This window comes from Corvus moneduloides, chromosome 1 (assembly GCF_009650955.1).
Source record: "Corvus moneduloides isolate bCorMon1 chromosome 1, bCorMon1.pri, whole genome shotgun sequence".
In the NCBI taxonomy this organism is placed as follows: domain Eukaryota; kingdom Metazoa; phylum Chordata; class Aves; order Passeriformes; family Corvidae; genus Corvus; species Corvus moneduloides.
This window is the reverse complement of record NC_045476.1, coordinates 86309408-86322669: the sequence shown is the minus strand read 5'-3', so window position 1 is coordinate 86322669 and position 13262 is coordinate 86309408. Positions and strand designations below refer to the sequence as shown.

The 13262-nt window shown below is 39.5% G+C and overlaps 1 long non-coding RNA gene across 2 annotated transcripts; it reads right to left on the bottom strand.

Moving 5' to 3' along the window:
- Positions 1-924: 924 nt before the first annotated feature.
- LOC116447966 lies at positions 925-13236 on the bottom strand. Of its 2 annotated transcripts, XR_004241760.1 has the most exons (4): positions 13015-13236; positions 12258-12418; positions 8030-8142; positions 925-1088 (listed from the first exon to the last, which is right to left on the bottom strand). It is a non-coding gene; the product is annotated as an uncharacterized LOC116447966 (long non-coding RNA). The 2 variants fall into 2 exon arrangements; XR_004241755.1 differs by lacking the exon at positions 925-1088 and having other exon boundaries at positions 5187-8142.
- Positions 13237-13262: the final 26 nt, after the last annotated feature.

The window sequence follows — 13262 nt, the reverse complement described above, 5'->3', positions numbered from 1 at the left end:
ATGGAGTAAAAAGTGTTGGGTTTTGAATGTCATCTTTTTTAAAAACTGCATCTCAAAAAATGTATGAACCACATTCCATATTTCATTTTAACTCCAAAAGAAATAGTGTCAGTCTTCATTCTTCAGCTCTAACACTGAAATTGCTTCTTGTCTACTTTGTGGCTGCTAAGTTGAAGCTAACTAAAAATTGCTCAGTGTAGTTCTTTTGTAGCTGGTAACTTCACCTGCTTTGGCTCAGGGTGTTGAGTTCAATGTCTAGGAAATAGTTTTCAAATGCAGTTTTAAACTTGTGTAAAGCACAGATTTAAGGCATATGTATGATTTCAAAATAGTTCAGTTGTCCAGAATAAGGATTTGTCCAGTAAAAGCATGGAAAAGACCTACTTTTTTTTTTTTTTTTTTTTTTGGGGTTTGGTTTTCACTGGTTTTTATACTTCAAGAATATTACAACAGTCCCACCTGTGACCCTTTTATTTTAGTGCCATTACAGCACTAATGTGTTTTGGAGGCTTCATTTTTATGAAAAGCTCCTGATTTTGAAGAAAAGGTAAAGCTGGAATTTTGGTGCCACAGAAGACCTGGTCTCTCCCCCTCTTGTTTTGTGAGGGTTTCAGGGTTCTTGAAGGCCTCCCTGGCAGGAGAGAAACTTTCATTTTGGGCCTGGTTTCGTGAGAGGGAAGGATACAACTCTGTGGTCCCTTGAAATTATTTTGGAGAGGAGCCTGGCATGGCCACTGGGCTGGAGGGGTGCTGCTGCCTCACTAAGTGACATTTGTTCATGTTCACATGCCTTGTGGTGTTAGTCCAACCCTGATTTTGGCCAGGGATGGAGCAGGGAGCCTTGCAGAGGGGTTTTGAGAGCTTTGTCAGAAAATACCCAAGGAGACCCACATGCCTCAGAGGCAGGAGGTGATGTACCTAGGAGAGACAGGAGATAAATGCAGAAAGCTTCTCTCCCTGGGGCTTGGCTGATTTGCATCTCTCTTGATGAACCACAGAGCTCTGGGTCAGCTCTGTGTCAGCCACGGCCCATGAGTGAGGAGGATGGCTGGAGCATTGCTGGAAGCTGTGTGTGCTGAACAGCGCTGCTGAGAGGGAAAAATGAAAAAGCATGAAAAAGATAAAATGGGTCTCAGATGCTTTCATCTTCTGACATACCTCAGTTTTGCATAATTCTGAGGTTAAATGCCTTGGGAGGCCAATTAACCAAAATATGTTCCTCTCTAGTGAAGCTTTTGGCCATAGTTCAATGCTTCATTGAAATGGGGAGGCAACTAAGTTGAATGTGCTTGTGCAACTCAAACCTTTCTGTGATTCTGTGGTCTTAAAAATGATAAGAATTTTTTAGCTATTTTTTAGATGGTTTCCAAGCATCAGAAAATGCAGTTCAATAAGCTCTGTTCAATTCTTTGATTGTCACACTTGCCCCCAGTGGTGGGTTCCCCCCAGCCAACAGCCACATACCAACACAGCTGCTTGCTCACTCCCACACCAGTGGGATGGGGGCAAAACCAGGAAGAAGAGGATCAAGAAGGCTTTTATGCTATGATAAAGACAGGGAAATCACTTCTCATGCACTCTCATGGGCAAAACAGACTTGAGTTGGGGAATTTACCTTAATTTATTGGCAATTGGCATTAGTAATTAATTACAGATTTAGGTACTGGGAAACTTTAAAAAACACAAATGTCAGAATGCTTAGGGAAAAAACACCCCTCCCCTTTCCCAGGCTCAACATCACTCCAGACTCCTCTCCTTCCCCTTGTTATTACCACAGGTCATGCTCAGTCCCATCAGTAAGGCAATGAGCAGAGTGGGGGGTGTGCACTCAGAATCTGGTGATTTCTCTCTGTCTCTCACTGCCTTCCTATGCTTCAGTGGGAAGCCTTCACTGGCTGCAGTCTTCCCCTTCTAGGGTGTACCTGCTCTGATGCTGGCTTGGGATAAATAAGCTCTAAAACACTCGGTATGTTACATGTTAATTAACGATTTTATAAACATCTGTTCAGCTTAATGTAGCTTCTATCCATGCTACTGGAAGGGGAAAAAAGGGAAAAAGTAAAATCTATGTTTTTGTTGTCTTCCCTCTGTGCTTCTTTAATGTGGTATCACGTGTCTGTATTTCTACAGGACAGGGATTAGAACAGAGCAAAAGGGTCTGAAGGAAGAAGCTCAGAAGATAAGGAATTGAAATCAATCCTGTAGTGATTCTGGACTTCACACAGGAGATACATGGTATCTCAAGCAATGACCTAAAGGCTGTAGGAGGTATGGAAAAGACATGGCTAGGAGGAGTAAGCAGTTTCATGAAGGAAGACTTAGCAAGTCCATGGATACTTTTTAGTCTGAACTGCCAGTCTATGACTGGAGATGGGAAAATTTTCCAGTGTAATATCCACAGAAAGTGTACTTGCAGTTCCTCTTCCCTGCAGCCTAAAACGTGACACATGAAGAGATCGTGCCTACTGTAACTGAAGCTGCTCTCAGCTGCTCTTGCAACACAGAAGACTTCACCACTGTGAGGGTTCTCCAGAAGAGTAGACGTTGTTTCTTGCCTTTCCTGTATTGATGACTTAAGGCTTCCTCTTGTTTGTTGGTTGTGTCCCCACATTTGGCATTTTCACTGCTTCTGTTGCAGCTGCAGCAGGAATGATACAGCCAAGATACGCTTTGGCCACCTTCTGTTGAAGTTCTGAATGAGACAGGAGTGAAACCACATGCTTTTGATTCACAGGCTGTGAAAAGCCCATCATGATCAAATTGGACCACATCTCTGTCTTGAGGGTCCCCAGAGGTATATTTAGGGAAATGCTGAACTACCTCATTAGCCTTCTGAGGTTAACTTCGAGCACGGGAGCTTAAGAGTCCTCAGTGATAGACATCTGAATCTCAATACATTTTCTAAGTAAGGAGAAAAGTGGGAGTCAAACTTACAGGCTGAGCAAACCCAAGAAGGTGAATTTCTTCACATCACAACACGTGGTGTGAGCATAACTCAGGAAAGCTGCAGATAGAGATATCTGGAATTGAGGCATTCCTTTGAGCTTCCACCAAAGTCATGGGAACACAAGCAAAACTGTTCAGTAGCCACCATAGGTGCTACCCAGTTTAGTAGCACAAGGCATTCATGAGCGTTGGACAAAAGATGTGAGCAGATCATGTTGGTTTGTTTTTTTTCAAGAACCCATGCAAACTACACAAGATTTTAGTTCTGTTCTGGGCAGCTCCAGAAGTGCTGCCTTTCTACATAGAACTGCTCTTTGAATTACTCAAAGGCAGGAAGAAAAGGTGTGACAGTTCAAACTGTAGAAATGTTTTTACAGATGTATTTGGTAAAGGGATGAAAGACATTTTTTCAGACTAAGAGTAGTTTAACAAATGGAATTCCCAGCAGCATTAGTCAGAAAAGATAGTTGTAACATCTGGTCCTGCAAGTGTAACTCATCTAGAGCTCCAGAATACTGCACAGAACAAGTATGATACATTTAGGATGAAATTAGGGCTGCTGGAGTTACAGCAGCCAGTAGCCCAGCACTTTGGAAATGCAAGAAGAGGGGAAGGAAGGAAGATATATGATTTAAATAAAAAGAGAACACCATTTGTGTGGAAAGCTACCAGCCTATTTATCTCATTGCCTTTTTCAAAAAAAAGACATAAACCTGAACAAAATGCCAGCACATTGCATGAAATACTGGTTTTGATGAAGAGTTTATTACATAAATGAATATCAGTATGTTGACTGTACCTTTGTGAGTCACAAATGTGAACTATTAATAGAAAAATACCTGGATATTAACATAGTGGTTTCATGACAGCTGTATTTTTGAAGCTGTTAAAAAAAAAGGAATTATAGTGTAGATCATTTTAGTGCCTTACATGGATGTAATTTAGTAACAAAGTAAATGTTTCTTCTGAGATGCTGCCAGCAATTAGAAATTCCCAGTTTCTTGCCAAGCATTAAAACCTGCAGCCTTTGAGTGGAGTCCCTTCTCCTCCTGCACTTCTAATTTCAGTTAAGAGTATACAGCTGAGCCTTTTTTTTTTTTTTTTTAACAGTTTTTGGGGAAACTGAGGGGAAAAGGGACTGAATTATCTGTACTTTTAAAAACATATGCCTTTTTTCAGCTGTCTGGCTACTTCTACCTGTCAGTGAATCCTGATACACCTTTTTCTGTTTGACTAAAAGGCAAGATAGGATGTATTGATCTTTCGAACAGAACATGATCAAACCACCCTTAATTTTTTCCTGGGTAAACTGAACAGATACCACTCACTCATTTCAAGGTTCATCTTCAGTCTTCTAATCTCTCCCATAATGTGATTATTAATTCCTCCTTCTTGTATTCCAAATATTAGCACAAGGCTTAGCATTTGCATCAGTCTTGCAAGAGCACTTTGTAAAGAGAAAATTATAAAAAAGCTCCATTACTGCCTGACATTCCTCTGTCTCTACACCCAACAACTGCAACAAGATCTATCTATTTCCAGAAGTCCAGTTTTTTAGCTGATATGTAAATGAGCATTTTCCACACTCCAAGGCAAAATCTATCCCTACGTGCAAGGTTGGTCTGAGATGCAGAAGACGGGTTTGACAGGCAGTGTTGTCAGCTCGTAAGAGGGGTAGGGGAGCACCAAAAACTGACAGTATTTTAGGTCTGGGATACCCCAGAGTCTGTGGCCACTTCTCTATGCACATGTCTGGCTGCAAACCATCAGGGACTATGGCTTTTCTTAAGCCTGACAGCAGCATATATGCAGCCAGCTTATGTCTTGGTGTGTTTTGTGTCTCCAGATGATGTGTGTTACCATAGGACCTTTCATGTAAATATCTGCAGAAATTTGGACTGGGTAAATTAAGGTCAGCTAAAGACAACCACATTTGCATGTCCTTGATGTGATAGCACAAATCGGGACCATCAATGTTGTTTAGCTTATTCTATGATCTAAGCAAGAGGATCACAGATTAGGTTTGGATCTGGGTTTTTATGATTGATTGATTGATTCCAATAAAGATAGAAATAAACCTTAGATAGAAAAATTATCTGACACTGGTAGTCAAAAAGAAATATCTGAAAATTCAGAGAGACAAATGAAGAACCCAGAGGTAAAAAACCCCATCAAAACCAAACACACACACACACACAAATACCCCCAAACCCCAAAATCAACAAACATCAGAAGAATAATGCAGAAAACAACAACAGGTTAGTTTTTTATTGCTAGAATAGAGAATCACCACAGATGACTAGTTTTCCCAAAGGCAAAGGGAAACAGAAGCCCACTATTATTGTACCCCTCATCCTAAGCATAAAAAATGTACCATGACAAGGGATGGAAAGGATTTGCTCCAATGTTAGAGAATTACCACCATTTTTTATGTCTGTGCATTCCCTACATTTCAAATGCTGCAGGCTCCTGGACCGCTACAATGTTCAAGCTCAGTCTGGTGAATCATTCTCAAATTACAAGTAGACTCCTTACCTGGAAGATTTAACAAAGTAATAAAAATCTTTTAATTGGAAAAGCTTCTCAGCAAGTGTACAGATCAAAAAGTTTTCCAAGTTGTTCTACAAGACCCTGCAAGTCTTGCTCCAGAGCAATTTGTCAATACTGAACACTGTAGATGTGAGGTGAGGATACTCCTGTGACCAGACTGAACTCCTTGTTGTGAGCTGGTGTTCAGCAAGAAGCAGGTGGTTAAGACCTAAGAACAGATGATCCAATAAGAGCATCCAAGTCTGACAGCTCCAAATGTTTGCGGATGATGTCAGAAAACAAATGGCAGAAACATCCTGAAGCTTCTTCCTTTCATAAAGTTATTCTACCTGAACAGGCTTTGGACATTTGTCTCAGAAGGTACTAGAAATATCAGCTGCATATAGACATAGGGAATTTGTCTGTAGAAATTGTTCACACATTTAGTCACATGATATACAAACATCCAAAGTGAAGACCTCATGCAAAAGTACCCGTGGAACCAGAATACTTCTATTATTTTTATTACTTTTTATTATTTTGACATAATAATTTCTTTTGTTTGATGTAGCTTATCCCAATAACCCAACAGCTTTTAAATTAAACCTGTCTCATAGGAAATGTTTCCTTATTATTTGGGCATGATAGCTGCCTCTCTTCTCTCCACAGAAGTTCGCAACAACTTCTAAAGCTAAAGTGAGGGAGGGGACAGGGTACAATAACTATTTGCTAGGTAGATATATATGCTCAAAGAATCATTGTCTTCTAGATGAGATAATAAGCCCAGAATCCTGTAGTTGCAAAAACAAAACCAAAACCAAACAAAAAACCAAAACAAGCAAACAACAACAAAACAACAGAAAAAGCATTACTCTTTGAGATAGAATTATGGAAGGTTTTGGTTTTATGTGGAGAATGATAAGGCCTGCAGAAAATTAGGAACAAGTGAGTTTCACTGTCCACAGCAAATTGTGTCTATAAATAAAATCTATTCAGCCACTACATGAATACCCCGGAGCAGAACAATACAATATAGTTCATGTAAAGGACCTCAAGGTATTTCTGGGCTATCATTGCCTTTATGCTTGATCTCTTGGCAGTTTAACGACAGAACTGGAGGAAAATTTTCCCTTTAAAGACAACAGTAAGATTAATTTACCAGCTTCCTCAGTACAGGATGAAGAGCTCCAGAAAAACAAAACATAAATATTATGTCTTGGATTCTGTTGTGCTGAGTTTCCAGAAGATTCACTTCTTAGACAGGCTCCCCATTCAGAGAGAGAGAAGACTTAAGGACTTTTCCCATCATAAAAGCTCCAAAATCAAGCAGGCCATTATGCTTCAGATCCAGCCACCAAGTGGATCAGAATTGGGTAAGGCCATCGTGTTTCCAGTACTGTTATGCTCCTTTCCATACTCAGTAATATGAGCTGTATGTACTTTTTTAAAGTTTTATTTCTAAAAATTTTTTTAAGGAAGTGAGCTGCTGCCCAGAGACTTAATCCTAGTGCTACAGCCTTCCAAAGGATCTCTCCTTTAGGGGTCTCTCTGCTCTTTTCTAGTTCAATATATCTTATGGATCAGTTCAGACCTCCTATTGATATTTTAACTGAAGATTTTGTGTATGTATTGAGAAGGTTTAAGAACAGTACCACAGTAAAGAGTTTATGCTGTGGCTGAGGCTGAACGTCTCCTTCTTGGTGGAAGCCAGTGTATGTTGCCAGCTGCACTCTGAGAAGGCTTATACCATCCCCCAAACCAATCCAAGTGCCACATCTGGCAGAGGGGTAATGGATGAGAGCTTCAGTAGCCTGGTCTTCCCTGTTGAGGAAGGCTGGTGCAAGGTCAAGCTGGAAATGGAGAGCTGCTTCTCATCAGGGAACAAGGACCAAAGGCAGCTGACAGGAGCTACCATCAACAAGTGGGGGTCTGAGGAGCTGGTCAGCTGGAGAGTAGCTGCACAGCAGGCATAAACACATTCCTTGTTCCAAGCAGGTATGTGCAAGGGCAGCCACATCCAAGCAGCTCCAAAGGCTTATTCATTAGGTAGACTTATGAGCATCAGCTGAGACGGATTTGTTCCAAATGAATGGATTGAGTTCACTTGATTAATGAACTGAAAAGATCTTGAGGCTGATCTATTGACTTACTAGAGCAAAATACCACTTCTTTTCTCTTTTAGAAAACAGTAACATGGTCAAATGAATTTGAGCACTGTAATAAAAAACCCTTAGCTTCTTGATTTTTGATACTAAAATACAATTTTTATCATGGTGCTGGTGTACTCTTTGGGATGTTTCATTAGTTCAGTAACCCAGCTTAATGTTGCTTCTCTCAGTGTGTTGACCTTAATGGCATGCTACCTTATGAAGTACATCTGACTGCAAAAGACACCTCTCATTAGATTTTCAGCCAGGCTTTCCAACTGTATAGCTGACGAGAGTGGTCTCTCTGTGCTCTTCACTGAGTGTGCAGATGAACTTTTATCACATGACCTGGCAAATGTGATGGATGCAGACATGTCAGAGTCCCCGGGCAGAATGTGACAACTCACCACTTGACTGCACCTTGATCTCTTCTCCAGTCAGGCCATATGGTGGGTTTGCTTCTTACAGTTCATCTTTCATCTTCTTTGTTACTCTCAGGAGGTCGGGCAGGTTCATGACCCTAAAAATGCAAGCGACTTTTGCAGATTCAATGTGAAAAACAGAGCAGTAACTCTAATTCTAAACTTTCTCTTTAAGCTTAAATGAAAATGAATTTTCAATCAATCAGTAAAGGAAATACATGCTTGATACTATGGGTGGAGAAGATAAGCCAACCCTCATTTGTATGTTTCGTAAATTTCTGTCTCATAAAGCTGCTAGAATTTTGCATTTAGTATCACTATTTGGCTTCTTCAGACTATATATCCTCTATCCGTTTTTTTTTTGTTTGTTTGTTTGTTTGTTTTTTAATGCAGAAACTGTAGAGGAAAAAAGGTATGAAATACACAAAGTGTTTAGGCAGGTTTAGTTAACTGATTGAGCCACTTAAGGGTGTTCTTTGGGCAACAGTCAGGACATTCTGCTGGCTTACTCTGACATAACAATTGCTGAGAATGTTGGTTTACTGAGAGCACTCTAAAACAAACTTTCTGTAATTATTTTTCAATTGGAGGACATGAGGTACTCTTAGTTTAATAATGAAGAAAATAGCTACATCATACTGTAACTTCTTTTAATAAATATTTTTATCAAATTCATAGACAATTTGTCCATTTTAATAATGTTTTTCAATTTGTTTTCACATTTTCAAATGTGCAAATGAAGCTTGTTAAAAAGAAGTGAAGCAGGTTTTCAAAGGTGCCTTTGTTTTTTCTTTTTGTGAAAGCTTGTAACTTTAATTGTTTAGACTGGTGCATGTGAAAAAATAATGACAGGTTTTTAACTTGCAAACAGCCACAATTTTTAGCAGTGATGTATAGGTTACATTGATATGACTCACACATTCTCCATTTTCTGTTTGAGGGACTGAAAAAAACCCACTCCCTGCACCAAAGCCACAACCTACATATTTTTCTCAGTCATTTAAAAAAGGAACACAGGGTGCTGGAAACACCCTTCTGCTTGCTGGACAGCAGCATGCCAGTTTAGAGCTCACTCTAGGGAAATATAAAACTGGAAACTATAAAAGTGGAAAGCAGCACCTCTATATACCTGTCTTTATGTACCAGGGAGGAGACATACCTTCTTAGGAATACATCTCCAAAAGCTCTAACAAATTCAGGGATGCTAGAGGAAAGCACACATGGGTAATACATAATTATGGAAGTATATAAATGGATACTGTATTGCCCATTTGACTCTTACTGGTGGGTTTTCCCCATCTATTTTTCTTCTGAACAGTATTCCTCTACAGTCACAAGAACTGATTGCCCAAAGGTTTCTAACCATACTCCTGAAAAATGTGGAGCCATTTTCAAGTAGTGCACTGTAATTAGTTTAGCAAAGAAAATAACAACTACTGGCAAGCATCAAGATGCATTAAACAAGGAAAAAAGAATAAAAATATATTTTCATGGGGTTTGATGGGTTCTTTTTGTATCAAAATCTCAGCCGCTAGTGTCCTTTACCAGAAAGTAGCAAGTACAGAAATATTTCAGACTTACAAAATATGATCTCCTGTATTGCACTGAATGTCTTTGTTGTGTCTTTTCATGAACTTTCTCAGTTAGTTTGATAGTCGTACCTTACACTTAATAAATAGGGAACTTACAGTAGGAAGTAAACTCTGCTGAACCCATTCCAGGTGTGACCAGCAAGCCAGAGATATGTTCTTGCAAAACTATGAGTTATTCTTATAACACAGAATTGCATTAGACTAGAAGTAGTGCTTGCTGATCTTCTTCATTCGGATTTACATAATTGTGGTGTTGATCTTAGTACCTTGGGGTTGAGAACTGAAATCTCCATTTTATTTTCAGCTAGGAAGCTGAATCTCACCTCTCCCATAGGTACAGGAGCTATCCAGACACTCCACTGGAAATTATGACAACAGAAGAACTAGATTTCTAAGTGAAATAGTCTGAGCTACTAACAGATCACATACAGGACAACAGGCATGCATTTTGGTTTTTACTGTAGACTTTAGTTACACTTAGTTCACTGCCTACTTTGAAGATACAAGTTTGAAAACACAAGTTTTAGGTGTTTTGGAAATAATAAAAATACTTGGGCTTACATGTCTAAATTCTGCTTAAGCCCCATTCTCAAAAAATAATCTTAAATAACAACATGACTATTTTAATATCTTCAAGAGAAGCAAACAGCTGCTCTTTTTTTTTTCTGTATAGAGAAGTCTGCCTTGCTTGATCTTAACATACAGTGACTTTTTAATGAATAAGTCAACATTGTTCTCTCAAACTAACTTCAGAAACTCAACAGAATCCTGTGGAAAATCTTATGATCCGTAATTTCTGTATTTTTCTAATTTGTTCACATACATTTATTATTTACCAAGACTGAAAAGCAAGATTCTATCTCTGCCCTGAAGACTTTGAAACGGACAACTGGCTCTGTTGGAAAATACAGCACTGTCAATGGATATGGCTGATCATGTAGGGGCCAAGCTCTAAATGAAAGTAAATATGACTAACATTCTCCACCATCCATGCAAAACACTAGAAGCAGCTGTGTGCAAAAAAAGAAAGCACTGCATAGTTGTTTTCTCTAATGCATTGAATAGTTTAGGTAAATCTGTTGCTCAGAAATGTTACATAATTTGAGCAAATGAGACTTTTTTTTTTTTAAATAAGTATACCTATTAGAATGGAACTGAGTACACAAATCACAAAGGGGTCTGTTTGTTTTGAGGGGTCTGTTTGTTTAAAAATGGATCATCTCAGAAAAAAGAAGTGTTCATCACTTCCACAGTCTTTAGAAAGCAAAATTCGAGACTTTATGCTGAATTCCTTTTCAACTTGGTAGTACTTGTAACACACACGAAAAAGATGTTTTGCTTTGTTTAGCCTGCATTATTCTAGACATATTTGTATAAACACTGCACTTTCATTATCTCAGTTTCTTTTCCTTTAGTGTTAAATCGTTTTGCGTCGTTGCATGTCCTTAAACAGCTACTGCCTTCAGTCCCTAAGACACTGGTTCTTGTTTGCAAGCTGAAACTATTCGTGGAATTTCTGCAACCTGGAAGGCAATGACTAACACACAACTCTTTTGCCACACTCTATCTTGGGAAATGTGCCACAGAACTTATTGAATATTTCCAGATATTTTATATCTGACGTATCTACTACATATCAACACTAGACGCACAAATACCCCTTGCTGAGAAAATAAGTGTCAAATATGCTTGCAATATATTGTTTACAAGAGGCAGAGAGAAACCCTATTTTTAGAAGTAGTTTACATAAAGGCAAAACCGATGAATATTCCCTTGAATAACCTTTATCAATTGAACAGTGGCATATATCCAATTTGAAGATTATGAATTTTTTCCCCAGTTTTTCTTGAGGGCAGAGAGAGCGGAGAGAGTGGACTTTTCTGTTAAATTTGTTTATTCAGCTGATGACGTCTGGGATACTTCATTCCAGTTAATTCAAAACCAAAGTTTCATCAGGAAAATACCTTCTTTGGGTTTTTAGTTTTGGTCTTTTTGTGATGCAGAGAAAAAAACACTTAATCCTGTGATTGACATAAGCCCCATCTGTAAGCAGCTAAATACCAAATGACAGAGACTGCACCCATTCTTTCAAGTTCACAAGGCAAGCACTACTGTAGTGCAGCCCAAAATAGGACATCATGGCATAGTTTTCATCTAATACTTCTCAAGAAAGGAAGTAAATACAATTTGCTGTTCAGGAACTTTCTGTTACAAGGAAACAGTTCCAAACAGAACATACACAGAATTTGCAAATTTCATTTCATAACTCAGGTACAGTTCAACTACTTTGCAGGGTCATTTTGCAACGCTCTATTTTGCTCATCACGATGAAATAGGTCTAGGTTGCTGCTTCACCTATTCTGCTCTGCAGTTCTCTCAAGGATTGTGAAATGGTCAGCCAAAACATCTCTGCCTTAAAGTTTTCAAAAAAACCCTAACAAATAAAGTATCTAATCTTAAAAAGGAGGCAACTGTAATGGCTCTTAAATGCTACTAAATCTAAATTATTTGAATGATGGCAACATGGGAAACAGCTGGGTATTCTTCAAGTGGACTAGCTGCTTGATAGGGAGTAATTCTGAAGTGACCCGTGGGAAACAAGAATGCATTTTGAGACAAACCTGTCAGTCAAACAGCTGTTCAAACGAAGAGATTTTTCAAAGGACATGTCATTGTCAAGAGCAATCCAACATGAATTTGATCCACAAGAAGAGCAGCGATTAAAAGAGACCTAAGGTAATGGGTTTTTTTCTGCTCAAACATTCATGATACTTCCACATGTCTAGAGCATAAAAGAAAACAAAAAGGCTTGTTTACAAAAATGTCGGGTTTATATTAAGTTTCATGACGTTGCAAATTACTTATCATTGCCATTTTAACCTTTTAGAGGTTTTACTACCTGAACTCCACCTTTAAAATGTTCTCCCAATATTGTTTGATACTCTAAAGACATGTTAGTTCAAATACCTTTGCTGACAAGTTTATTTGTAGTAATTTGCCTCCAGTCTCAGCATCACTTGCCATACTCAGAGAAAGCATATTCTTACGAGAAAAATTTCAAAAAGAAGATAAATACTTCTTCATTTTCAGGCTAAATTTCAATGTGAAGACCCCCCTCCCCCCAAAACGCCCAAACTGCAGTGGACTTTTTCTCACACAGCACAGATTCTACAGATTTCCGACTTTTTACTCTTTTTGGGGTTTTTTTAAATAATGGGTATGTTTCAGTAGCATGTAATTTTTACGCTCCGTGAGCGTTTCTCTCCTGCCTAGAGTTTCACAAAGGTGTATCAAAATGTGGTGATGCGTTTTCTTGCTCCCAGAAGAGCGACTTCCAGCCTCTGACGAGCTCTGTACGAGCTCCACACACACACATACCCTGCATCCTACGAGCACTTCCTTTTACACGGAGCGTCTGGCAGCCGGAAAGCAACTCTTATTTCCGCCCTCTCCTCTGTTTACGAGAACTTACTGCTGCCTTCCAGCTTGGGGGGGTTTCACTTCCCCGCTTTCCCTCCCGCGCACCGGGTGCCGCGTCCCGCCCGCGGGGCTGAGGGCGCCGGCGGGGCCGCCCTTTCCGGCAGCGCGAGGCGCGCAGGTGCCGGCGGCCGGCGGGGCGGAAGCGG